The following is a 27,737-nucleotide window of genomic DNA, read 5'->3' on the forward strand; positions in this document are numbered from 1 at the left end:
AACTTCCAACCTAGGGTCCAATATTCAGCAAAACTCTCATTGATATGGGAGGGCAGAATAAAAACATTCTCAAACAAAAATGAGCTTGCATCATTTTGTGCAAACAAAACCACTCCTAAATGACCTACTCAGAGATAATTACACAATCCAAACCCCCGATTGTAACAAAAACCACCCTACACAATACAACTGCACAACAGTCCTCTCTGTTAATAATCTCCCTAAATGTTAATGAACTAAAGTCTCCCATTAAGAGACACATAGTAGAGAACTGGATTAGAAAACATAAACCAGACTTCTGCTGCCTGCAAGAAACACACCTACAAGCACAGGCTCAGAATAAAAGGATGGAAATTAATTATTCAGGCTAATAGAAAACAAAAAAGAGCAGGGACAGCTATTCTTATATCAGACCAAATTCCATTCAACCTCAAAAAAGTGATCAGGGACAAAGAGGGACACTACTTACTGATCAGGGGAACACTAGATCAAGAAGTACTAACCCTGGTCAATATTTATGCATCTAATGTAGAGCCAGCAAAATATGTGAGACAACTGCTTGCAAACCTAGAGAAACACATGAAGGGAAATGTGATAATTGTAGGAGATCTCAATACTTCATTATCACTACAGGACAGATCCACCAAACAGAAAAAACAGCAAATAAATAAAAGCCCTAAATGAAAAATTAGAAGATCTAGGGCTAATAGACTTTTATAGGACCCTCCATCCCCAGAAAACAGAATACACATTCTTCTCAAGCTCACATGGAACCTTATCCAGAATAGACCATGTCCAAGGATACAAATCAAACCTATATAAAATCACAAATGTAAGGATCATTAGAAGCACCCTATCCGATCACTATGCAACAGAGGTCAAAATTCACTACAAGAAGAAGCAATAGAGAAAAACTAATACCTGGAGATTAAACAACATGCTGCTCAACCACAGCTGGATCAAAGAGCAAATCAAGAAAGAAATAAAAAGATTCCTTGAGACAAATGATAATGAAGAGACAACCTGTCAAAATATGTGGGACACAGCAAAAGCAGTAATTAGGGGGAAACTCATAGCAATACAGGAAAATGACAACATCAACAGTTTAAAGAATCACCTCAAGGAATTGGAACAACAGCGGCAAAGAAATCCAATCGCAACCAGAAAGCAAAAAGTAATAAAAACCAGAACAGAAATAGATAACATAGAAACTAAGAAAACAATACAAAAAAATCAATGAGACCAGGAGTTGGTTTTTTGAAAAAATAAACAAGATAGACAAACCACTGGCAAAACTCACCACAAAAAAAAAAAAAGGGAAAACACCTAAATCAGTAGGATCACAAATGAAATGGGGAGATATTACAACAGAACCCCAAGAAATACAACATATCATGAGATCAGATTATGAACAACTATACTCAGCTAGGCTAGAGAACCCAGTAGAAATCGACAGATTCCTGGAAAAATACCATCTTCCAAGACTGGATAAGGAAGACCTAAAAAGCCTAAACAGACCAATCACTTCAGAAGAAATTGAAGATGTAATTAAGAAACTCCCTAAGAACAAAAGTCCAGGTCCAGATAAATTTACAGGCGAATTCTATCGAACATTCCGAGAAGACTTACTACCATTTTTCCACAGGCTCTTCCAAACCATCAAAGAAACAGGAATCCTCCCCAACTCCTTTTTTGAGGCTAATATCACACTCATTCCCCAAGATGGCAAAGACACCACCAAGAAAAAAAAATTACAAACCAATTTCACTAATGAACATAGATGCAAAGATTCTAAACAAAATCTTAGCAAACTGAATCCAGCACTTTATCAAAAAGATCATACATCATGACCAAGTGGGTTTCATCCCAGGAATGCAAGGTTGGTTCAACATATGCAAATAAATCAACATCATACATCACATCAACAACAAGAAAGACAAAAACAACATGATAATACCAGTTGATGCAGAGAAGGCGTTTGACAAAATCCGACACCCTTTAATGTTGAAAACACTCAGCAAAATGGATTAGAGGGAACCTTCCTCAAGATTGTTACAGCTATCTATGAAAAGCCCACAGCCAACATTATCCGTAATGGTGAAAAACTAGAAGCATTTCCACTAAACTCAGGAACTAGGCAAGGCTGTCCACTCTCTCCACTCTCATTCAATATAATCTTAGAAATCCTAGCAATAGCAATTCGACAAGAGACGGGAATCAAAGAAATTCAAATTGGGTAGAGGAACTCAAACTATCTCTTTTTGCAGATGATATGATGATATACATCAAAAACCCTAAAGAGTCCACAGTAAAACTCCTAGAAACAATTAACCAATACAGCAAAGTGGCTGGCTACAAAGTCAATACACAAAAGACAGTAGCGTTTCTCTACACAAATAATGAAGTTGAGGAGAGAGAAATAAAAAATACAACTCTATTTAAAATGTATCAAAAAATATCAGGTACCTAGGAATCAACCTTACAAGGGAAGTGAAGGGCCTATACCAGGGAAACTTCAAAACACTCCAGAAAGAAATTGAAGAGATCTAAGTAAATGGAAGAACATCCTATGCTCATAGATAGGTAGAATCAACATAGTCAAAATGACTATTCTACCAAAACTACTATATAGATGCAATGCAATCCCAATCCAAATTCAGACATCATTCTTTAAATAATTAGAATAACCAATCATAAAATTCATCTGGAACCACAAAAGATCAAGGATAGCCAAACACATACTAAAAAACAAGAAGCTGGGTGGCATCTCACTACCTAACCTGAAGCTATACTATAAAGCCATAGTGATCAAAACAGCATGGTACTGGTACAAGGACAGAGCCTCAGACCAGTGGGTTAGAACAGAATTTCCAGACATAAACCCCCAGATATACAGTCAACTAATATTTGACAAAAGAGCCAAGAACTTGAAATGGAACAAAGAAAATCTTTTCAACAAATGGTGTTGGTACAACTGGAAAACCACATGTAAGAAATTCAAAATTGACCCATACCTCACTCATTATACAAAAATCAACTCAAAATGGATCAAGGACCTCGAAATTAGACCCAAATCTATAAAATTTATAGAGAATAAAATAGGTAGAACATTCAAAGACATATATATCAAAACGGTCTTCGAGGATGGAGCACCAATGTCAAGAACTCTAGCATCAAACATAAACAAATGGGACTACATCAAACTAAAAAGCTTCTGTATGGCAAAAGAAACCCTACATAACACAAGAAGACAGTTAACTGACTGGGAAAAAATCTTTTCACCCAACATATCAGATAAAGGGCTTATATCTAGAATATACAAAACACTCAGAAAGCTGAGCCCCCGCAAACCAAATAAAGCCATAAAAAATGGGAAGACAAAAACTCCTTGGAGAAAGACTGAAAGATGGCCAACAAATACATGAATACATGCTCACCCTCACTCATCATCAGAGAAATCCAAACCAAAAACAACAATGAGGTATCACCTTACATCAGTGAGAATGGCTCACATCAAAAATAATGGGAACAGCCTCTGTTGGTGGGGATGTGGTATGAAAGGCACTCTCATTCACTGCTGGTGGGAATGCTCCCTAGTCCAACCCCTGTGGAGAACAGTCTGGAGAGTGCTCAAGGAAGTCAGAATTGAACTGCCATTTGACCCAGCAATTGCTCTCCTAGGTATCTACCCCCAAGTCGGAAGGACATTCATCCCAAAGTATGTGTGCACCCCACTATTTATCGCAGCATTCAGTATAATAGCCAAGTCTTGGAACCAACCTCGATGTCCAACAACAGACAAGTGGATCATTAAGATGTGGTATCTATACACAATGGAATACTACTTGGCAGTCAGAAATGATACAATCATGGACTTTGCAGCAACATGGATGGACCTAGAACATATTATGTTAAATGACGTAAGTCAGAAGACGAAAAATAAACACAGAATGATAGCACTATTCTGAAGCACCTAGAAGATACACTCTATATACAACTAATACTCAACAATCAATTAACAGGGTTTAACAGGGTAGAAACCCCAAACACTGTAACAGTCAACATATAACGGAGAGCAGTGGCCAAAACACATGAAAGAGGAACAACACAAACTCTTGACTACATATTATACCACAATGAAACCAGCAACAGCATAAACAGCAGCACAAAGAAAACACGTATGTTATCAGCCTTCTACTGCAAAGGCCCATAATAATCTCTTAGGGATCTTATTCAGGATTACAGGTAAAGAATACCATGGGAAATCACTGACTCCAATGGGAACATCTCATAATAATATGTTTTAATGCCTTAATCTTACTATATTTAAAATAACCTCTCAGCTTTTCTGTCCACAGGCGTTCTTAGATACATAGGGTGGACAAACTAAGATAGCATCTTGGGGCTCAGTCACACGAGATACCATACCCAGCTTGCACTATGAGAATGTCCTGAGAAAACTCTTTAACATACACTCTAGCTCTAGGTTATACCTTCTTTTAGGAATTGAAGCACGGGACCAGCCAGAACACCAAAGCAGCAAATGTGACCTACAGACTTATTCTACAGGCCCTACTCATCGAACATATTCAAGAAAACTAGCATTCCCTTACCCTTTTCTCCTTTCTTCTCACTACTTTATTTTTTCCTTTCTTTTTCTTCTTTCTCTCTTTTCTTTTTCTTTTTAATGTATTTTCTCTTCTTTCCTGCCCCTTACATATACTTTCCCCTTTCCCTTCTTTGGAAATCCGACTATCCCTTTACCCCTCAATCCCATCCAGATTTCCCACTTTATTAAAACTCTTTACCCTCAGTTCTTAATCTATAAGGCATCAAGAATGACCTCCTACCCCAACAAACCAGTACCCAGGACCCAAGCACAGGGGCACCAAATTAAACCCACACCTCGTCCCCAGCAAGAAAAGGCAACCAACTCCCCTGCTGACTTATGCTTTGTGGCCCTCTTTACCAACTCTTCCTAACGTGGACTGTTACTTGAAACCGGGCTTAGCTCTAAAAGTATCCCCAAAGCAAGAACTCTTCCCAAGACCTCCCTGCCGCAAAGCTTTTGCCAATCTCAAGAAGGTCAGGGTGTGTGATGAAAAGTCACCCGAGAACCCACACACCACAAGAAAATCTCAAAAGACAATTGGGAAACCTATAGTTCCATAATAAGTATAAGACCTGTATTGCACTACCTCTTTACCTGCTATTCCCCAAATGTAAGATAGTCTTTTGCACCATTTTGTTCCGTTAATTACTTTATTTCATTTTTTTAAATCTTTGTTTCTTTTACATATACATATGCATATATATAGGTGAGCACATATATTTTTATTTCTATCTTTATCTTTTTTAGGTGTGTGACCTGTTTCTGTTTTCTTCTTTTTCCACCCCCAAATGCACCAACAATATAATGTAGCACCATTTTCCCCTGCAAAGATACACTAAAAAAAGGGGGAAATCTTACATATAAAAATTAGCTCTTATCTACTAGGGATAAAAACTCATACTTGCTTACAATACAGGGACATCTCCCACCTTGAAAATATGTCACGTGGACCCAACATAGACCTCAGGTGATTAGACACCATTCATCCAGCCTTGAACCTTGGATCCCAGACATAGAAATGACACAGTTCTTCACGACAGCTACAGGAAACAAATCCCATCCGGGACATCCTCAATACTGCTCAGACACCAACAAGTGCCAGCTCTAATACGATATCTTGACAACAAGGAAAATGGGAACAACTTGACTGAAGAGCAGGTTATCCTACCCCTCCAGCTGACAATAAGACAAAATCAGAAGACTTGTCACCCTTTGGTCAGTCCAAAAGCCAAGAGCACAATTTACAGATGACTGGCAGATAGAACCATGACCAGACTGTATGTATCCTATGACCAATAAAAAAAGCCCTAGTCTAGGGTTTGAGCTACGACCTGCACAACAACCATGATCTCCAGTTCCAAAGGTCCATCTGAGACAATTGCAATGGAATGGGTCTTCTGGAAACACAACAAAAGACTCTTTCATAGGTTCCATCCTAAAATCAGCACAAAGACCAAGACCACCAAACACAGAAGATGGATTAAAATGAAACTGAGGAAACAGAACTTCTAGAACCACAAAGAAAAGCTTTGGGGCCGGGAAGGTGGCGCTAAAGGTAAGGTGTCTGCCTTGCAAGCGCTAGCGTAGGACGGACCGTGGTTCGATCCCCCGGTGTCCCATATGGTCCCCCCAAGCCAGGGGCGATTTCTGAGCGCATAGCCAGGAGTAATCCCTGAGCGTCAAACGGGTGTGCCCCCCCCCAAAAAAAAAAACCAAAAACCAAAAAAAAAAAGAAAAGCTTCATTATAAATTCCACCCCTTGATCTGTGCAGATACCGAGATCTCTAGATACAGAGATCTGATCTTATCACCCAGGACGAAGCAGAAGTCTTCCAAACACCATGAAAGCACCAAGGGGACAGTAAATGAACCTGAACAGAGTCTATAGTCTATCCCATGACAATATATTCCAAGGGTGGAGAAACCCTGTATCTCTTAGGCCAAGGGAATTCCTTTTTGAATGACCCCAATATTTACGTGTCTGTGCAGGAGGGAAAAGGAAAAAAAAAAGCACAAAACAATTTTTTTATATATCTATCTAGGTTTTGTCGATTTCTTCATTTTGGTATGGTTACTCAAGTTGTTGTCTCCATTTATATTTATTTATTTATTTATTTATTTATTTTCTTCTTTTCTTTTTCTTTAGGTGCTATGCCATGTTTTTATCTCAAGACCATGGCTTTTATGTGGTGCGTATCTTTATTGTTGGATATTTTATTTGACACTTCTTTTTGTACTGTTGGGGTGTCTCACCTTCTTTTTCCCCTTCATCTCTCAAACCGATGATGAGAGCCTCTAGAAGGACTCTGCCCATTTTCGACATATTTGATTTTTACCCCAGTTTATCACTTTTCTCTTCTTCAAACAAAACCACATAACTGGAATTATCTAGTACCGTCTCCCAGTTAGAGGAGGAAACAAGGGAGGTACCAAGACCAAACCAGGTGTAGGACCACTAAGTAGTAAGCTAGGCTCAGAGGGGACCATGTATTCTAGCAGCCCTGGGGATGAGAGAGGAGGATATAAAAGGTAGGATGGGAACCGAGGTGTAGGGAAGATAATTCGGTGATGGTAATTCCCTTATATTATGTTAATATGTACCTAAAATATTATTGTCAACAATATGTAAGCCACTATGATCAAAATAAAAATTATATTAAAAAATCAAACAAGAAATTAAAGAGTAGTAAGTGATCTGAAATGCCAACATACAAATACTTGCTGGAATGGAGCATCAGGGCAGAAGTTGGACATATCATGATGTGTGTAAAGAAAAGAGTTTGATAACATGGATCCCACATGTTTTCTTATGGGTTCTACACTTTTCTTCCTCTACAAGCTCTATTTCCTAACCCAGATGTGATCCTGTGCAATGCCATGTTTCAGGGACATAGATTCCAGATTTTATCACTGAAATTGTCAAGTCCTCATGTAATTTTTATTGTATAATGTATATGTACATCAATAAATACGCTTGTATATTTAAATATATTAATATCTTCCCTCAATAAATGTATATATAATCCTACCCCTCACTTAATATACCAAATATGCCAAAAATAAAACAAATTTATTTTAATAAGTAAATAAGTTTATTAATTTATTAAATAATGCCTATACTAGCAGAACAAAATTGCTTTCCTATTGCAGCCTGTTGAAAAGATGTTAAGTATCAATGTATTTTCAATGATAGACATTAAACATCCTAAGTTTTACTATCACACATTTAATGTTAAAATAATTACTTTCATTTTTTTCAGATTGACATTAACACTTTCATGTCCAATGGATCTCAAGAATTTTCCAATGGATGTACAAACATGTATAATGCAACTGGAAAGTTGTAAGTGCAACTCTTTTATTTTCAGAATATTTTAAGGTATGGTAGATGGAAATCTGAATGATCAAGTTTATCTAATTATAATAATTCTGCTGAGATCATAGACATAGCTCAGTATGCATATTCCCTTTACCAGATATTAAAAGTGATTATGTCCATTAGATATGCTGATCTCTCTGTTGATAAAAGGATTTATACTGTCTTCAGCAGCTGTTTCTCTGTACAAATCATCAAATGCTACAGAATAATAATCATTAAAAACCATTTTAATGTATTTTAAAGTACATACAATACACATATATAGTACATATATAAAGCTACATATACTGTTTCTGCTACTCACAACAAAGGCAATGTTATTATCAGGTTTCTATATTGGACATTTCCTGTTGGTCAATTTGAGTGGTTGTTTTTGTGTTCCAACTCATGAGCTAAATAGCACTAAACTTCTGGTTTATTAATTAATATTTACTCTTAATATGCTGTTCTGTATGTCATACTTGTTATCCCACCAAGAAAGACATCTCTCTAATCTTTGCAAAGATTTTTCTAAATTTAAAGTCATCCTTCAGCACTTTTGCTCTCAAAGTAGAACCATATTTGTCACAAATTAATGTTAAAATTCTATTGCTCTAAATTTAGCTATACTGTCAACCCCAAATTAATTTTCAGTGTTTGATGCTATGCAAAAAAAAAAAAAAAGAATTATTCTATGCTATGATTGGAGCAAAAACATTTGACATCTCTTGGGGAAAATCCTGAGGAAACTATGATGTAGTATGGAAGAGCTGTCACAAGATGGCGCGCCACCCCTTGGGGGGAATGCCATCATCCCTCTGGTTTCAAGTCCAATCAATTCTAAAAGCAGCTCTTAAATTGTAAGTGTATGCATGAATATCTTCATAAAACATATGAAAAAAATCTATTAATTGTTGAGAAAGTTATATTAACGAGTAAAGTAATAGAAGGTTCCCATTTCTGGGAATGGCTTTTTTAACCACATGCTATGAATGGATTTTGACGACAGGGTGAATCCTCATTTTTGCAGCAAAAGTTGGTACTTTGGAGAATACCAAGAAAAAAAAATCATCTATAAAGTAGTCTAAGGCAGGCACACTCGTGGCCTGGTGGCCTAAATTCTAAACTTTGTATACTAAATATTATTTAATAGATGGAGCTGAACTATTCAAGAATATGAGACGTAAGAGTGAGAACAGACAAAGAAGCTGCAGAATATATACACACTAGGATACTATGAAGTGGTAAGAAAGGATGAAACTGTAGAGAAGCAGAAACACCTAAAGCTAAGCACAGTGGATGGAACTAGACAGTATCATGTTAATAAAAATAAGTGAAAGAGAGGACAAATGTTGCCTGGATCATCTCACCCTTTGGTAGTATATGGAGAGGAAACAAGAGAATAACCAAGATCACAAAACCTGGAGGCCAGGGCTTTGCAATCTTGGGGAAAAATTTAAATAATGGGGAGAAGATGGCAAGGGAAGGAAGAGACAGACAAGACATAATGTAAGAGCATTGATGGATGGTTTTGGACAATTTAATGTATAGCATGACAACTGTACATCAAAACTTGAATTACTAAAAATATTGTAAACATGTCACCTTGACTATAACAATGATTTAAAGATCCATCCAAGGAATCCATACAATATATTTAAAAAATAGTAACCACTAAGTTCAAATTACCTAAAAGATCATTAAAAGTTTCTTTCAAATTTATAGAAAATAGAACCATTCAAAACTGTTTTATGTATGATATTCTGTATACATATTTTATATTTATTCTCACTTTATTCTAAAATCAAAGTTCACCTTACTTTAACAAAAAGTAAGACATAGTTTTGACATAATAATCTCATTAAAATTCTTTACAACAAATACATTTCTTTCATATGAAAGTAGGTCATAATGTAGTATAATACTGCATTAAATATAATTTTATTTAATTTTTAGAATGCATTTAGAATGGGTTTTTGGTTTGTTTTAAAATTTTTGGGGGGAGAGGAGTGAATTTGAGTCACACCTGCACCTTACTTCTCTCTGGATTACTGCTGGTAGTGCTAGGAACTGAACTCAGGTCAGATACTGGCAAGACAAGCATCTTAACTCATACTCTATCTTTCAGGTCCTAGAATATTTATTTCTAGGTATTAATAAGCTATTCTCTTACTGCTAAGTTGGAATGGTATTATTAGAACATTATCTTCTGTTTGGAAAATAGAATACTTTGAAAGTAAAACTATATTGACTCTTACCTTTCATTTTTATTACAAAGTGGGGGGTAGCGAGATGAAGATTTGCAAAGCTGTTATAACAAACACTGATTATATTGAAATCACTCAATAAAAACTATCAGACGTGAAAATATTTTAGGGCAAAATAAATGATTTGGCCAATATTATGCCAGACAAACAAAAGTAGCTGAAACATTTTCATAATATTGCAATTAATTTGAATTCAAGTAGAAATCAAAGGAAATGTGGTGCATCTTAACAGGGGTTGATTGCTATGAAAGCATGGTCTCTAAATATTTTTCACTCAGGGTCTCTCCAATTTTCACATGAGCCAGGTAGACTGGTATAGAAATAGATACACAAATCAAATATTTATTGATAATAAACCATAAAGAAGTTTGTTTTTAAACTATTTTTGTTGCTGATTTGGGGCCACACCTAGATTTTTCTGGGGTTTACTCCTAACAAGTCATAGAAAGCGAATGGGGTTTCAAGGCTTAAATGCATATTGGACATATGTATAGCAAATGTCCTATCCATTGTACAATCTTTTGGGTACCTATAATACTTTTATAACATTTTTTGTGACTCACTACACTCAGTTACACACCTCCATATGATGAGCCATAGTTTAAGAAACCAGGCAGTACCTCCCCACACTTTTTCATACTCCTGGAAGGCCTGGCAACCAAAGCCATATCTCCAGAAGTCTCAATGTCAGCCATAAAGCTTGGAATTACGGCCATGTGACAACTCCAAATTGTTCAATACTGTCATCGCAGTAGTCATCCCAGTAGGAACACACCTAATGTAGACATCATTGTAGATTCTGAGCCACCTAGTGTTCAAAAACAAAATAAGTCACAGAAAGGCAATTAGCAACAGAGTTTAGTAAATCTTCTAACAATGACTTAATGAACCCCTTGCATTATACAATAATTTTTTACAAATTTTCTTATTACTGTACTCTTTATTCATCTTTTCTTTTTTCTTTCTCTCTTTTTAAAACAATTTCATTGCCACTTACCTGTAAATAAATATATTATGAGCAACTATTTAGTATATGGTCTTTAAATGAAGTAATATATGTTTTAAAAAGAATAAAAATATTGTCCATCCTCCACCCCCCAAGAAGGTAAGGTTCTAAGGAGAGAAAAACTTTTATTTTCAGCTTCTTCATCTTTCCATCTTATTTTGAAAATTAAAATATTTTAACAGGAGAAAAGCAAGTGGTCTGTAATGCAGAGGGTCATCCCCTTAGAAAATGAAGGCTGAAAGAAGTGGCAAATTGGGATTTATTTTACACTCATTTGGACAAGGACAGGAAACTCCGGAAAAGTAGGCTGTGTAAGGAAATGAAGAAAAGATTTAAAAATGTTTTAATGAGGTCTGTTTGTGCAGAATTCTCCAAGCTTTGATTCTGTTGAAGAACGCTACTTATTTTTCCCCCGGTACATAGAGTACATGTTTCACATGGGAGTTTTTAATCTCCTGTTTTCAGGAAGTGAAGAGAGATTAGAGCACCTTCTTGCATTTGTAGTTCCTTTTCAAGTGCCTTTAGCCAAAATAATCCTTCAGCTAGAGTGAAATATTTGGGGAGTGGCAGAATGTGCTTTAATAAAAGTGTATGTGAAGGGTCTGGGAATTGTTGATAAATCCAAGTTTAATACCCCTGAGGTTTGGGCAATGTAATCCAAAAGCCAAAGGGAAGAATAAGAACTGGAAATTCACTCTGACATATTTCATAAAGAGTTTCAGAGACTATAAGATGCAATTTCTGAAAGAGAAAATCTAGTGAAAAAATAAAACCACTTAAAGAAGGTCATTTCAGTTAGAAAAGCCTACATTTAGACATTGTTGGCAGAAATTTCTAGTCAAGGGAGGTACACTGATAAATTAAAATCAATCTTATTTTATCTGAAAGAGACAAGTTCTCAAAGAGATGGGTGGGATAGTATCAAAAGCTATGAAAATATGTTTTATTTTAAAAGTGATTGAAATGAAAGATCTACTATTACTAGTGACAAAGATAAGCCTGATGAATATAGTGAGGTCCAAACTATATTCCAAAGAATTAAAAAAAATAGAGTATGATGAGATAGTCAGAAGAGTAGGAAAAATTTCTCTTCTATTTAGGATACTGGTTATTTAAAAAAGATGAAAAAACCACAGTATCTGAAAGTCCCTGGGTCACAAGGCCTCTTTTTTGACCAAGGGAATGCTTACACAGACTTTTCTGCAGATACGGCAGTAACATGAAAGAACTTTTGTTTCTGTCTTGATCAGGACATTTTCAAGACCATTAAAAGTCCAACATGGGAAAATAATCTCCTGCTCTCTTTTCTTTTCCCTGAATTCTTTTTTGTTTTTGTGCGGGGTCCTGAAGCCCCCCAGGGGGGCCCGGCCAGCAGGAATTAGCTGGGAAGACTTCTCAGACAACCGCACTCCTATTTTGCTGGGTAGAAGAACAACCACACCTGTAAAAATCTGAGAGAGGTTAATAATAAAGACCCAAGGCAATGTCTCACTGCTCAAGGGCAACTTTATTTGGCTACAGCTCCTTCTTATATAGTGAAGGAGAAGGGGGCAGTACAAAGATAATGTCAATCACACTTTTGGTGCGAAGGTCCATACAAGGCAAGAATACATATCAGGTTACAAGGAACAAAGAAAGTAAATCATTCTCCAAATAAGGAAATGGGCAGTGGGCTAGGAGGCAGGATTACCTGCAAGTCATGATGAACGTGCTGTTTCCATGGAAATTTCTTGTGACCTTCTAGCTGCATATCTAAACTTTTAACAGATATAAGGTGGGGGCAATGTTCTTACAGAAATAATTTTGTACAGACAATGTAACATATACACATAATAACTGCCTTGTTGACTCCGGAATGTAGTTGAGGGAGTAAGACCTCATTTCTGGGAATGGTACCGGGCCGTGTTGCTCTCCTCCGGGCTACAAGATTAATTATCTCTTGCAGCTGCACATTCCTTTCTCTTTGGCCCAAGAACTTACAGCAAGACTGCATGTAGCCTTTAGGTGAAAGGCTGAACTAAGGCAGAAAGTATAGCAAAATAACCTCAAACAAGTCACAGTCCCCAACATCTCCCCCTTTCTCTTCTAATAAAAGAAGGAAAGTTGTGAGCGGGTGGAAGAACCGTGTCTTAGGCTACAAGGTTTGACCAGGTTGGGCACGGCCAAAGCCGCATTTAAAAGGTGGCTACAAACGCCGTGGGTGTGCGCGGAGATTTGAATTATGCGTTGTAGCTTTTTAGGGCCGTGTCCTAACTGGGACCTTGCTAATCCCGTCGTAGGTATCTCCACAGCCGAGAGCACAAGTACCGGAGCGAGCTCCGTCTGTTAGCTATGCGCTCTATCTCCTGGAAACTTAGTGGCTGGAAAGGCGGCTTGGTGACTAAAGCCAAGTTTTCACAGGAGTCACGCGGGGTCAGACGCTGGTAGTGAACTTGAACAGAGGTTTTTGCCGTCTCATCTACCTGGTTTTTAACAAGGGCAGTAAGTTTGCGGAAAGCCCATGGGTCAAAGGAAAGGAGCAGCATGAGGCTAATAAGAGGGCCCAAAATAGTGGACAGTAATGTATGTATCCAAGGAGAAGAGAAAAACCAACCCTGTTACCAACCTTGTTCTTGGTCAAAACGTTTCTGGAACTCCTTCATACCGTTACCAATACGTAGAACACTATCCCTAACTAATCCAGTTTTGACTTTAAATACACAGCATAGTTCTTTAAGGGCTACACAGACTCCCCCCTCTTTCATAAGGGCGAGATCTAAACCACGACGATTTTGAAGCACAACATATGCAAGGGAACTAACAGTATCAGTGAGAAATTGTAAGCTATGTTTGATTTCATTAATGTTTCGTTTTACAGCCTGAGTGAGAATGCGAAAATTGGACTGAGTGGAAACAAGGGAGTAAATTTCTATGCCAGCACTAGTAGTGGCGCCAACAGCAAGGAGGACTGCAAGGGTGACAGTTGTAAAGGGCTCGCGACGTTGTTGAAAGACGGAAGGATAAGAGTAGGGGTTGAGGAGAGAAGCCAAGCCAACAGCGTTCATAATTTGGGTCTGTGAGGGCTAGAGCAGAGGCATTTATAAGATTTAAAATAACTTGAGAGGAGGAGGATGGGCCAGAAGGCAGAGTCCATAGCTCACAACTTGCCCAACAGTGAGTTAATGACGCTGAGGCTGAACTTTCCAGAGAAGAAGTTTAGAGTCATTGGTGTAGATAGGAGATTTAAACGTTGTGATGCTTTCATAAAACGGCAAAACCGGTGAATAGCAGATCCAACAGTGTTCATAGCTGGTGTTAGAGAGTGCCTGGGCAGAGGCATTGACCATTTGCAGGATGAGGTTCGAGGTGGAAACCGACCAACAGGTTTGATGGTTATTCTAGGCATTAACAAAGCTAAAACATAACAATCATGATAAGCAAGAAACATTTTAGTAACAATATGGGGAGAAAATCCAGTGGAACAAACAAAATAAGTGGAGTTGGGGGCTTCAATGAAGATGGAAGAGTTGTTAACAATAATGGTTTGATTGCAAATGTTTGATTGTTGAACAGGCAGGCACATATATGGTTCGAGCAAGCAAAGTTCCACGACCGTGACTTGTTTACAATGGAGGTTGTTGGTGGCAATGGTGGGCATCCAAGGCAGCTAGGCAGAGTGTCTAATTCAGCATTGTCAAAGGTGGAGTTAGTTAGAAACAGGTTTGCAGGAATGGCGGCTAGCAGGAAGTTTATAAAAAAAACAGCTTGGCAGGAGGCAAAATGGTTACTTTATATAAAAATTAAGAATTTACTTAGTAAACTGAATATAAAGGATTTTTTTTTTAAACTTCTATTTATTATGTTAAAGCTGGATGCTATTTTTGGCCATAAATACATATTCTATAGGCCTGAACTTACACATAGCAGGAAAGCCAGGTGACTGCAAAGTCCAGAAATTCTCCAGGGAAAAGTTATCCCCGATGGCCATTGAGAAATCTGGGGTTTGCCATCTCCCACACCTTCCGCCATGTTCTTAGAAGGACAAAGCTAGCTTAATACATAATTTTTAACACATGATTTTTAGTTGCAAGATGCCAGTCTGTGAACTGACCAGACTGAACCAGGTTGAAAAAATTAATTGAAATTTGAAAAATGGATAAGGCTTTAAAAATTGTATTATTATAAAATGTAGAGATAACAAATAAACAGACAAAACAAAACAACACTAAACACAACATTTTACACTTGTGGCCACTTTCATTCATCACAACAGACACATAAACAGACAAAAGGATTGATTTAAGACTTATTTATAAAAAATTGACAAGCGCTTTTAAATATTTAGCTAGCATGTTTGTGAGAAGAAAAAAAAATTTTGTAGAAAAACTTTTTTAGTTTTGAGAAGTACTTAATGTAGATGGAGTGGAACTTTGCTGAAAATAAATTTTAAGGTTTAGATTTAACACGAAACATTTTTAAAACAATTTTAATTTGAAGTTTAAAACATTAAGTAAAATGGTTAATGAGCACTGTAGAAGGAGTCTTCACTCTGAAGTATGAAATCATTTGCTGTAAATGAATAGGTTTTCTTTAAATTGGTTTTGCAGTAGAATAGTAAGACAGCTGCAATAAAGTGTTAAAATTTTTATGATTAAACACAATAGCATGAACTATGATTATTAAAGGTATAAAAACTGATTTTAAAAAACAAAGAACTGTTTTTACTATGAAGACTTTATGTGAATAATTTGTAAAAAATATTATATACCAAATTAACTAAATGCTTAGATTATTATAAAATATAGTTAAAGACATTGGATACATTTACACACCTAGAACTTAAGACTAAAATTATGTTTAATACTAGTTAATTTGCTTATAAAGTTTAGTTACTTTTATATATTACTTATAAAATTATATATAATATATTTTTTCATTTATATTATTTTTTCACTGCGACACAAATATACAGATTTGTATAATGTGCTGATATTTTGAATGCACTTAAAATAATAGTTCTTTCAATGCAGAAATAAAGAACAACCATTGCTGTAGCACAAAGTTAAAACTAAGGGTACTATAAAGCACACCTAGGTGTTCACTGTGCATTAAATTAACTATATTGTTTAAAAAGGCTAACCACATTATTTTTCACATAATTTTGTAAATACTTTAAAAATTAAAATAAAACTTTTAATAGAAATATAAGACTTAAATTTAACACTTTTGTGTTCGTTTGGATTTTAAAACACAAAGAAGTTTTTCTTTTACTAATATTTTGTTATCTGTAAAGTGACAGAATTATGACCTTGCTGTAAAATTTTCTGAGAGGCATGAAAAAAAAAAGTTTATTGCCGTTATTTTCCTGTTGCTTTTTAATGTTTTAATAATTACTTTACACCACTTAATGCACTAAACCTAATAACACATATCTGACAAAGTGTAGGGCTAATAAGGTGAAGCAGAGTCTTTCACTGATAACTCGGGGAGGGGCCAGCACAGTTAACAGCAGGAAGGCTAGAGGCAAATTATTTACAGTCCGCAGGGTGTAATGATATAGAGAAAAAAAGCAATCTTTTAAGATTAATTACTAATTTATTGGAATTAGAGGGAATGGCAACCGAAGAGGGGAGTCTGGGTTGCAAAAGTACCATGGGGATCATGGTTTTATTAATTGATTTGAGAATATGCAAGAGATGCCACTTTTCAGATTTCTTTTGAATAACAAAGATTGGGTATTTCAAGGTGAATTGGAAGGCTTAAAGTGGGAGTGGCAGGGCCTGAGCTGGCTGTTTCCCAAGGCTGGCAGGAAAGAGGCTGAAGGAGGCTGAGGGCTGGTTTGAGCAGAATGTACTGAGTATAAGGTACATTAGGCTCAGAAGTTTTAACAGCAAAGTGTAGATATCGCAAGGTTTTATGGCTTAGCAGCTGATACTTTGTAATTATCCTGCTCACTGTGCCCTTAGAATTTTTTGTAGGCACTGCAGCAGTTTCTGTTTTATGGCACTCAGCCTCACTTTTATTAGTTTGTTCCTCTGAATTCTCAAGAGGGGGGGCCTGGCCGTGGAATTCAGTGGGCAGAGGACAGACAACTATAGATTTAGGAGGGGGGGGAAACGCCTGAAGGGCAGAAACCTGTGAATTAAGAGAAGCAGCCTGTTTTTGAAGGCTTAAGATTTGTTTAAGATTTTTAATTTGGCCAAGTAGTTTCATTTCTATAGCTTTAAGAGGGGGAGTGGTGAGAGGAGGGAATCTGCCATGGATAGGGACTGAGCGTCTTGGGCATTTAGAATTTTTCCCCTGGGGTGCAGGGGATCAGTGGGAGGCGTTTGAGAAGGTAGCTGCGGAGGCTGCTGAGCAGGCGGGGAGGGGGGGGGGAAGACTTTTTCCATGAGGGAGAAAGACAGGAAAGGTAGTAGCACTGGTTTTTGAGCTAAGAGCATTATCAAGTTTGTTAGAGAGGTGAGACACCATGGATGTAATTGTGGTGAGTTGGGAGCTTAAGTCAGAAAGGGGGGGGGGGAAGAAAGCAGCAACAGTTTGTTGCCGCGTGTGGGGGAGCTGCTGGAATGCTGGCTCTGGGGAGCGACTTCCAGGCATAGAGGGCAGCAAGAGCCATGTTGGCAAGCTGGGACCTGGAAAGTGTGTGCTGTACCTTTAAGGTATGAAAAGAGGCGAGGCCAGCTATAAGAGCTTAGAGATCAGGATTCCTGCCTATCTGCAAGGGCTTTGCAGCGGAAAAAAAAGTTAACTTCCCAAGAGACAAAGAGTTCAGCTTTTAGATTCTAAGCAGGAGAGCGTGTAAGGGGCTTGGGGGCCATAGGAGGTTACGGCTTGAAATGGCTCTTTGAGGCTTTTCCAATTAAAGGCTTTGTATTGTTGCAATTGCTGGCTAAGGAGGGGAGGGTGGTGAGGGGAGTAAAGGTTTTGGTGGAACAGGGACGGAGCTGAGGCTAGGGAAGTGAAGGGCTGTTTAGGATTTTGCACAGAGGGCGCAGCGGCAGAAGTGAAGATGAAGGGTCAGAAGAGGAAGGAAACTGAGAGACAGAGTCAGAGCGAGAGGGAGCCTGGGAACACTAGATTTCTGGCAAACATCATGAACAAACATTAAAAAATTACAAATATCTTTTTTGGTAACCTCTATATGTCTGGCTTTCAACTCAGACTGTATATATATAATGAATTTAAGTTCAGTACTCAACGAAACACCCATGGAAGTGAAGCCAACGGGCGAAGCCCCAAGAGCCAATCAGGGGCGGTGATCAGAACGACTGAAAAAACTGCAGTTTAAATTTTTGATTAAGGCTAACTCGTTTCAACACTTACCCGGATGGGGTATTCCTGCGATTTATGAAACAGCTCCGGACTCGCCGACCCGTAGTCATTCGGGGTGTGGCGGTGGTCTTCGAGCCCAGCGTTGGGCGCCAAAATGCGGGGTCCTGAAGCCCCCCAGAGGGGCCCGGCCAGCAGGAATTAGCTGGGAAGACTTCTCAGACAACCGCACTCCTATTTTGCTGGGTAGAAGAACAACCACACCTGTAAAAATCTGAGAGAGGTTAATAATAAAGACCCAAGGCAATGTCTCACTGCTCAAGGGCAACTTTATTTGGCTACAGCTCCTTCTTATATAGTGAAGGAGAAGGGGGCAGTACAAAGATAATGTCAATCACACTTTTGGTGCGAAGGTCCATACAAGGCAAGAATACATATCAGGTTACAAGGAACAAAGAAAGTAAATCATTCTCCAAATAAGGAAATGGGCAGTGGGCTAGGAGGCAGGATTACCTGCAAGTCATGATGAACGTGCTGTTTCCATGGAAATTTCTTGTGACCTTCTAGCTGCATATCTAAACTTTTAACAGATATAAGGTGGGGGCAATGTTCTTACAGAAATAATTTTGTACAGACAATGTAACATATACACATAATAACTGCCTTGTTGACTCCGGAATGTAGTTGAGGGAGTAAGACCTCATTTCTGGGAATGGTACCGGGCCGTGTTGCTCTCCTCCGGGCTACAAGATTAATTATCTCTTGCAGCTGCACATTCCTTTCTCTTTGGCCCAAGAACTTACAGCAAGACTGCATGTAGCCTTTAGGTGAAAGGCTGAACTAAGGCAGAAAGTATAGCAAAATAACCTCAAACAAGTCACAGTCCCCAACATTTTTGTTTTTGTTTTTGTTTTTTAGGACTGCCAGAACATTGGCTCTAGTGGTAGTGGCCATAAAGGTCCTTTCATATTTCAGTTATTAAACTACCTTACTTTGCAATTTGACATTAATTTAGTTCACTATAGTGATATTATTTATTAAAGCTTTCAGATAATTCTAAGGAAAAACTGTCCAAGTAGAAGCTGCTGAAGTCAAATTCTACAAGACATATTTCTTATACTATTTTATAACAATTACCCATCTTAAAAAATAATGGCCTAAATTGAGTCTAAAATAATTCAGCTTACAAGAAAACAAGTTATTTTTCTCTCCTCAGTGAATTCTGATTGTAAGAAAGAAAACTATATTGCATTGGAAGCATGGAAGACAAACTATGTAAATAATTGTTTTTTTTAAATAACAATGTGAATGCAAAAGTCTTAATTACTTGTGATAATTCAGTTTTCTTAAATAGTTTTTCAGTTATTTATGCTTAGTGGTCCTAAGCATTGTCAAATGCTTTTCAAAAATGAAACAGGCAGGAATACTCTATGGAAGAGAATTTATATTGGAATTCTGAGGAAACAGAAACAAGTATGATATGATATGGATATAATCAGAAATAAAAATTGGGAGAAATCACTTTGAAACCAGAATCAAAAAATTTATTTTACTTATTGTTTTGTTTGGGGAGGGGCACACTGTGCTCAGGGTTTACTTACTGTGAATGACCTGGGGAAATTCCTACATTTAAGTATCAATCAAAAACGATTATCCAAGTCTTAATATGTTTCACATATATGGATATATGGTTATATATATTTACGTATATATGTTCAATCACAAGAAGTAAAGCCTAGAAGCCCCTATTTTGAAGGACTCTTAGGATTTATTATTTCTGTAAAAAGTCTTATTTCATGAAATATGATAAGCATTATTAAAAGTTAAAGAGAAACTGACTAGAGGAAGAATTTACTAAGAGTGAATAACTACTAGGGTGAGAGCCACAGCACAGCAGGTAGGGTTTTTGCCTTGCATGTAACCAAACGGGTTTAGCTTACCTTATAGTGCCTTGAGAACTGCAAGAAGTTATTCCTGAGTGCGAGCCAGAGTAATCCCTAAGCACCACTGGAATGATAATTCAAAGGACTGGGATGCATGCCTAGTGTGCACGATGTGCTGACCTGCGCAGTAAGCCCTGATTTCTAGTTTGTTGGCTCTAGTTGTAGCCCCAGGGACTCCCAGCATAGTTGGGTCAGCCAACATCAAATCCACTGGCCTACACAGTGAGGCTTAGCATTAGGGATTAACTGATCATTATTTGGGATACTCCCTCCAAATAAAAGAATTTTTATTTGTTTGTTTGTTTGTTTGGGGCCACCCCCGGTGATGCTCAGAGGTTACTCCTGGCTATGTGCTCAGAAATCAGTTCTGGCTTGGGGACCAGATGGGACGCCAAGGATCGCACTGAGGTCTGTCCTGGGTCAGTCACGTGCAAGGCATTAAATGCCCTACTGCTGTGCTATTGCTCTGGCCCCTAAAAGAATTAATAAATACTTTGGTAAAGTCCATTTTCTCTAAATTAACAATGACCCACTATCCATGCATTCATGATGTAGATTTCAAACTGAGACTGATAAAGGGGAAATAAATTGTCAAAAATGAAGCAGGCAGGAAGAATCAAGGGAGGAAGATTTATGATTGAAATTAATGAGAAAACCGAAATAAGTATTAGCTAGGGATATAATCAGAAATAAAAATTGTGAGAAATTCCTTTGAAACCAAACCAAACACATTGTTTATTTTACTTTTTTGGATGTAAGAGAGCCACAGCTGTGCTCACAGATTACTGCTTGCTCTGCACTCAGGAAATCACTCCTGGAGAACTTGTAGGGGGAAATACAGGGGATGCTGAAGACTAAATCAGGTTCGGCTGAGTATAAGGCAAACTTCATACTCGCTGTACTATCTCTCTGGCGATATTGCTCGGGCCTCAGAACTAAAAATATTTATATGTCAAGTGGAAGTGGAATTTAATGAAGGAAAAAATTAAGCAAAACATAGTATATGTATATATACATATGTATAGTATATATAATATATAATAAAACAGTGTCATCAGTCATCAGTGTTATACTAATTAACGTATGTGCCAAAAGGTTTATTTTACATAGAAAAATCAAGAAGTTTTCAAGATATTTGTGAATACTAAGACACAGCATATCATATTAACTAAAGACTAAAAAGATAAATGCTTACTTGAAAAATGTCTAAAAATTCAAGAAAATAAATTTAATATCACAAAACAGATGACAGGAAAAATTATGGGACACAATCAGGATCATACTATAAGTCAAAAACTATCTTAATTATAAAAAATTTATAATCTTAATTATTAGAAATTTAAATAATTTCTAATAAAAGCAAAAATAGCAGAACTATAAAGTTAAAAATGAATAAATCAATAATTTTCTGGAAAGTACAGGTATGAATATTTGAATCAGACATGTAAGGAATTTTCAAAGAAAGAGTAACATGAGAGTTTTGTTAATGTTATGTCTGTAGGAACATTTACAGAAAAAGTGGAGTATCCCACAAAGAGAACATCTATAAATTCCCAAGAATCGGGATCATAGCCAACAGAATATTGACTAAAATGATCAATGATATGTAGCATAATTATTATAGTTTGATATATGGGAGTTTAAATTATATATTTCTATGACATTATATATTTGAAACTCAAAATCACATACAAAATGACTTTAAAGAATAAATCAAGGACAATTTGCATAAAGAAAATAAGAATACTATGTATTAAATAGTGCTAAATGTGATTAAAATAAACACAGAAACGACAGAGCTTTCTAAAAGAATTAAACAACAACTGGTACACTTCTGGAAAAAGTTCCCAAAATAATATTAGGTCCCATATGAGAAAAATTACAGAACGAAGAGATAAAAATTGTGGTCTCTTTATTGATTGAGAATAATAGAAAACATCAATTGCATCTAAGTGATCTTATTTAGATAAAGAACTTCAGGTTGATGCTTTATCTAAAAATGAAAAAGAAAAGAAATCCATATAGATTGCTTATTTTGTCATAAATGAATAAGTTTAAAGAATCGAGATAATAATGGGGGAAACGAGGAGCATTTTGAGTTTTTTTTTTCAATGATTTGCATAAGAATTGAGTACAAACCATGTCTCCCAATCTTGAGGATATAAAGTTGCCTGCTTCATTTACATAACAAGAGCTAGAGATAGCAGAGGAATTCTTAGGCTCAGTGACCCAGCTTTGATCTAAGCACCTGTAGGCATGACCCCTGACTTGAAAGTCAAGAGTAAACCCTGTACACTGCTTTATTTTTAAAGAATAGAAAAAGAACTGGAAGCCCTAATTCTTGGATAAAGCCTTGCAATAACACACTTCAATTTAATTTGAATCAATCATGTTCTTGTATAAATATTCTCTAGTTTAGATTATGAGGCATGAGAGGATGGAACTTGAATTGGGAAAGATGTTGAAAAATATACAGACATAATAAGATTAGAAATAGTGCATGGAGATTTCTAAACATATTAGTAAAAATAGGCCAAAGGAGGGAAAACAAAAAAGAGTATTATGAATTTAAACAAGATAGGAAAAAGGAAAGTGGAAAACAACAAGACAGTAGAACTTTTGGCACACTTATTAGTAGTACATTTCTTAGAAGGTATTTAACAAGAAAAAAATTGATATGATTTATTCATGAAATATAGATTTATATAAAACTATATTGTAAAATATTAGCATATCAAGTTTTTCAATACTTATATATTATTATAAATACAATTTCATTGTTTAAAATGCCACAAATAAACATTTGTTATCTGTGATTTCAAATGTGATTCATTCTGCTGCAATTTAAAATCTAAGCTAAATGACAAGTATAAATAAAAAAGTTTACACATAGATTAATCTTAAAAAAAGCCAAATGCCCAGCACAGAGACTTCAAGCAGGTCAAAATAAATAACATGATATTGTTCTGTGTTTCATGTTTAGATTTTCCTAGCAAATCTATAGACTTACCCCATAGTCTACATAGTGGATTTTTTTGTTTTGTTTTGTTTTGTTTTTGTTTTTAAGTTTTTCCCTGTTAAAGCCAAAAGTTTAATCTACCATTGAAAACATTCTCCATTCAGTATCATAAAGAGTACTGTAATGACTATTGTCAATGATAACATCTGGGTGTGAAGAAATAATTAATTCCCTCTATTTTTCTCTTTCTAATCTTCATTTTCACTTATTTAAAAAAAAGTCAGGTCAATTACTAGCCTGATTTGCATCTCCAAAATTCTCAGCAGTAGAAACCAAGTAAAATGTTGATACAAATATTATGATATTGCCTGAGGAAGATTTCTGTACTGATCCTTTGCTATTCCCTAAGTGTTTTCATTTTTAAATAATACATAATTCACACCCCAATTTGTGTGTAGTTGTTTCTAGATAAGCTGTATATTAAAGTGATCACTCATTCCTTCTCAGAATGAGATTGTGTTATTTTACTAAATTCAAAACTCACTTCAATATCCTTTTTAAAAACTTCACTGTGGAGTAAAATATGAAGTGATCTTTTCAAAAGACAAATATTCATTGACATTTCTATTTATAAATACATCTTTTTTTGCCTCTTAAATAGCTATTTTGCTAATCTTTACAGGATAGAAACAACTATATTATGACTACACTGAGAATATGTCTCAGAGGAATTTATAGTGTGAGTTAATGTCTGGAAACAAGAGGAATAAGGGTAAGGAAACAGCTAAATTGTAGGACAGAGAGATATTACAGTAAATTAGATGCTTCCTTTGCATGAAACTAATCCTGGTTTAAACCCTTACCCCACTCCACATAGTTCCTGGAGCACTCCCAGGAGCGATCCCTGAGCACTGAGCTAGGATTAAGCCCTGGACACTACTCAGTGGTCCAAAAGTCAAAAAATAACAAAAAGGTAAGGAAGCAAGTATAAATGTAATTTTCAGTCTTCAATTTATTACAAGTTTAAAAAATTGTGCAAAAATTTTAATAAATAAAGAATATTTTTAATCTTGATAGAATACTAAATAATAGATTTCCTTAGAAACAAAATAGCGCTCTGTAGTTTATTAAAAGCATGAAGAATAACTTACATCTACAAAGGGTCTCACAGAGACAAAATTTAGTGAAAAGTTCAGGCTAAATCCCTAAATTGAAGAAAAAAGATTTTCAGAGTACATTAAAAAACTTTTAAGGAAATGTTCAAGTTATGGCTTTAATAGAGGTTTTGAAAAAAATATCTAAACATAGCAGACTTTACTATTTAATATTCCAGGTTTATTTCCAAATCATATCAGATAAAACTCAAACAGATTAGTCTGGGAACATTTTGTCAAATTAGCTAAGGCAAAAAATAGTGTTGAGGATTGCTGATTGTGGTCCAAAAAGCAAACAAATAAAGCAAATAAGAAATAGTATTGAGTGATGACTTTTGACAATGATTTTCTAACAATCTTTCTGTTGAGCACCTCATTTTAAATAAAAATCTACATACTACTCAAAATAGTACTATGTATTTTGCATAACTACTCATAGATTTATAATTTTTGGACTATTTATTACTTCTACAGTTACAGTGCTGATTAGGAAAGTAAGTTTTCCAGAAAGAAAATAATATTCATCACTAGCTATCTATAAGATTAGTTCCCTCATAACATTAAATAGTTTATCTTACTTAACACAAAGTTCATTCTCTCTTAATATATCCAAATTCTTTTGATAATTTTTGATGTCAGTGGTTCTAAGCATATGACAATAAAATAAAAACATAATATAGTCACAAATCTTTCATAAAGAAAATGTCATTGCTTTGTATCCATTACACATATATTCTAATCATAATTTAATGATGTAATTTATTCCTTCAAAAATTAGCAAAGAATCAAAGGTCCATTTTCCCAAAGTCATACAACTGTAAAATATATAGAGCCAACACCTTTAAATTATGTTCTCACTACAGTAGTCAACATTCTAAAAATGTATAGTTTCCAAATATGTATAAATTGTGATTATGGTATCCTAACTTGTTTTCTAGAAGTGAAATTTACTCAATAACTTTACATTGATATTATTATTGACATGGAAAGACCTCTGTTAATTTCATCTCTTATAGAAGTCTCATTAGAATTAAAAATTGGCCTAATTCAACAGACTCAGAGTAGGGTACTATGTTATTAGTATAACATCAGTCTAAGATCCCTCTGGCCTTAAAGACAGCTGTAAAACATCACATACCACTTTTAAAAGGAAGAAAGCATAGAGAGTATTACCTCTAAATTCAGTCTTTGTATTCATTCTCTGATTGCCCAATCCATCCATTATATTAAATTCAAAATATTTTGCTTTTATGCCAACTGATTATCCTCTTGTTAAATTAAACATATTGCAGTTTGAAGATTCCTTTCTCTCCCAGTTAATCTTAAGAATTAAAACACAAATTCTAATAAAATATCTAAAAGGCAGAACTGAGGAAAAAAACTCCATAAACAATGTGCTAGAGATATTTCCTTGGATTGCTAATTACTGAAAAATACATGACTTTTTCTATCAATCAATAAAAAGTTATTTAAGGATTATCACTAAGGATTATTTTGAAATCTGTTTTCTGTAGGACAATATTAGAATTCATAAAAGTAACTTACTAAACGCACTATTTATACTTTAGACTATATTTTTACTTTAATATTCAGGACATATACTAATGTCCTTATTGGCATATCTTGTTGAATATAGACTAAAATTTCTAGGTAAATATAGACTAAAATTTCTAAATTTGTTGTTATGCCCTTTTACTTAAATATTGCTTAAGTGTTAATAAATCTGAAAATATTTCAATATAATTTTTTTGCTTTTTGGACCCCACTCACTCATGCTCATGGCTTATTCCAGGCTCTGTGCTCACAAATCACTGGTGGTGGGCTTGCGGAAACATATATGCTGCTAGAATTAAACCTGGATTGCTATGTGCAAAGCCAGCACCTTGCCTTCTGTACAATCTCTCTAGTCCTTTACTTTACTAAAATGTATTAGTTGCTGTTTTATTCTTCAACATAGTGTTTTTTTTAAACATTTTTGAGCATCATAACTCAATCAGCTTTTATCTCTCCAGACACTTATTACCTTTTTATAATACAACATTTTTTCACTCTAAAATTTACTATACAGTATTATATTCAAAATAATGCTGACATTTATAATTTTGGTAAACACAGACATCTCACTTTATCACCACCAAGGAGACCAAGACCTCCACCCAGCCCCTAGATCACCTCACATGCATCTCCTCCATTTCATGTCCATCACCAATCTGGAAATCTCAATGGTCATATTTTCTTGATAAAGTCATAGTTATCTGTTCAAAAATATATTGCAGACACATAGTGTACATACTGCAAAGCTCAAGTTCCATAAAGACAATTGAAATGGTCTCTCAAGTTTATATAACCAGAAATATCCTTCATATTCTGGGATGGAAATTTCGCCTCCAGGAGATCTATATTATATATTACATATTCTATATTCTATATTACATAGCACCTTATGTTCCAAAACACCACCAGAAATGACTCCAAGCACCAAGTGGTACAGGTTACTGAGTACAGTCAGGTGTGTTTCAAATCTCAAATAAATTAAACAAAATAGTTATATGTTAGTTCTCCTTGAGAGTTTAGAGAACATGTAATTATTAAGGAGATTGCTTTGGCAGCTCTGTAGCTTAAATGAATTCACAAGTAATAAACAACTTGGTTTATAAGATTATTTTAATTAATGCATAAATTATAAATAAAAATGTTTTCCTTTAGTACATTTTGACATAGCAGGTGTTTCTTGTCAGGTCAATAAAATTCACTTGAGCAATATTTCTCTTGGCAATAGTTAGCAAATCATATGCTAAGTAAGTATGAACATTTTTTCCTTCTATTTTTTAAAATTACTGCTGTTAGATAAGGAGCATAAACTTTTGCAAGCTGGGTCAAACCTCAGCATTTCAATGTCTATCTTAAACATTTGAGAAAACTGGGCCAAAAATGATTCTAGTTTGGTTTTCAACTAAGTGAGAATTTATAATTTATTAATAAATCTCTAAACTCATGAACTTAAATGTATTCTTAGCCCACATTCTCCCTTTGAATATACTTTTTTTTTAATGTATTACTCATACAGTATTGAATGGTAGTCATTTATTTTTTTCTTTTGTAATCTTTTACCTATTTTTAAACTAAAGGATAAACTAATTTTTGAAAAGGTACTATTATTCTATGTCTGAAAAGTATCCTCAAAATA

The 27,737-nt window shown here is 35.6% G+C and overlaps 1 protein-coding gene, 1 non-coding gene and 1 pseudogene across 2 annotated transcripts in view; 1 reads left to right on the forward strand and 2 right to left on the reverse strand.

The window, feature by feature from the left end:
- LOC126005982 (prefoldin subunit 3-like) overlaps positions 1-27,737 on the reverse strand; it is a 1,144,584-nt pseudogene that overhangs the window by 303,475 nt on the left and 813,372 nt on the right.
- GLRA3 (glycine receptor alpha 3) overlaps positions 1-27,737 on the forward strand; it is a 559,340-nt gene that overhangs the window by 11,266 nt on the left and 520,337 nt on the right. The window lies entirely within an intron of this gene.
- Positions 16,202-16,331, reverse strand: LOC126007736 (small nucleolar RNA SNORA22). Its single transcript, XR_007495226.1, has one exon. It is a non-coding gene; the product is annotated as a small nucleolar RNA SNORA22 (small nucleolar RNA).

This window comes from Suncus etruscus, chromosome 4, assembly GCF_024139225.1.
Source record: "Suncus etruscus isolate mSunEtr1 chromosome 4, mSunEtr1.pri.cur, whole genome shotgun sequence".
Taxonomy (NCBI): domain Eukaryota; kingdom Metazoa; phylum Chordata; class Mammalia; order Eulipotyphla; family Soricidae; genus Suncus; species Suncus etruscus.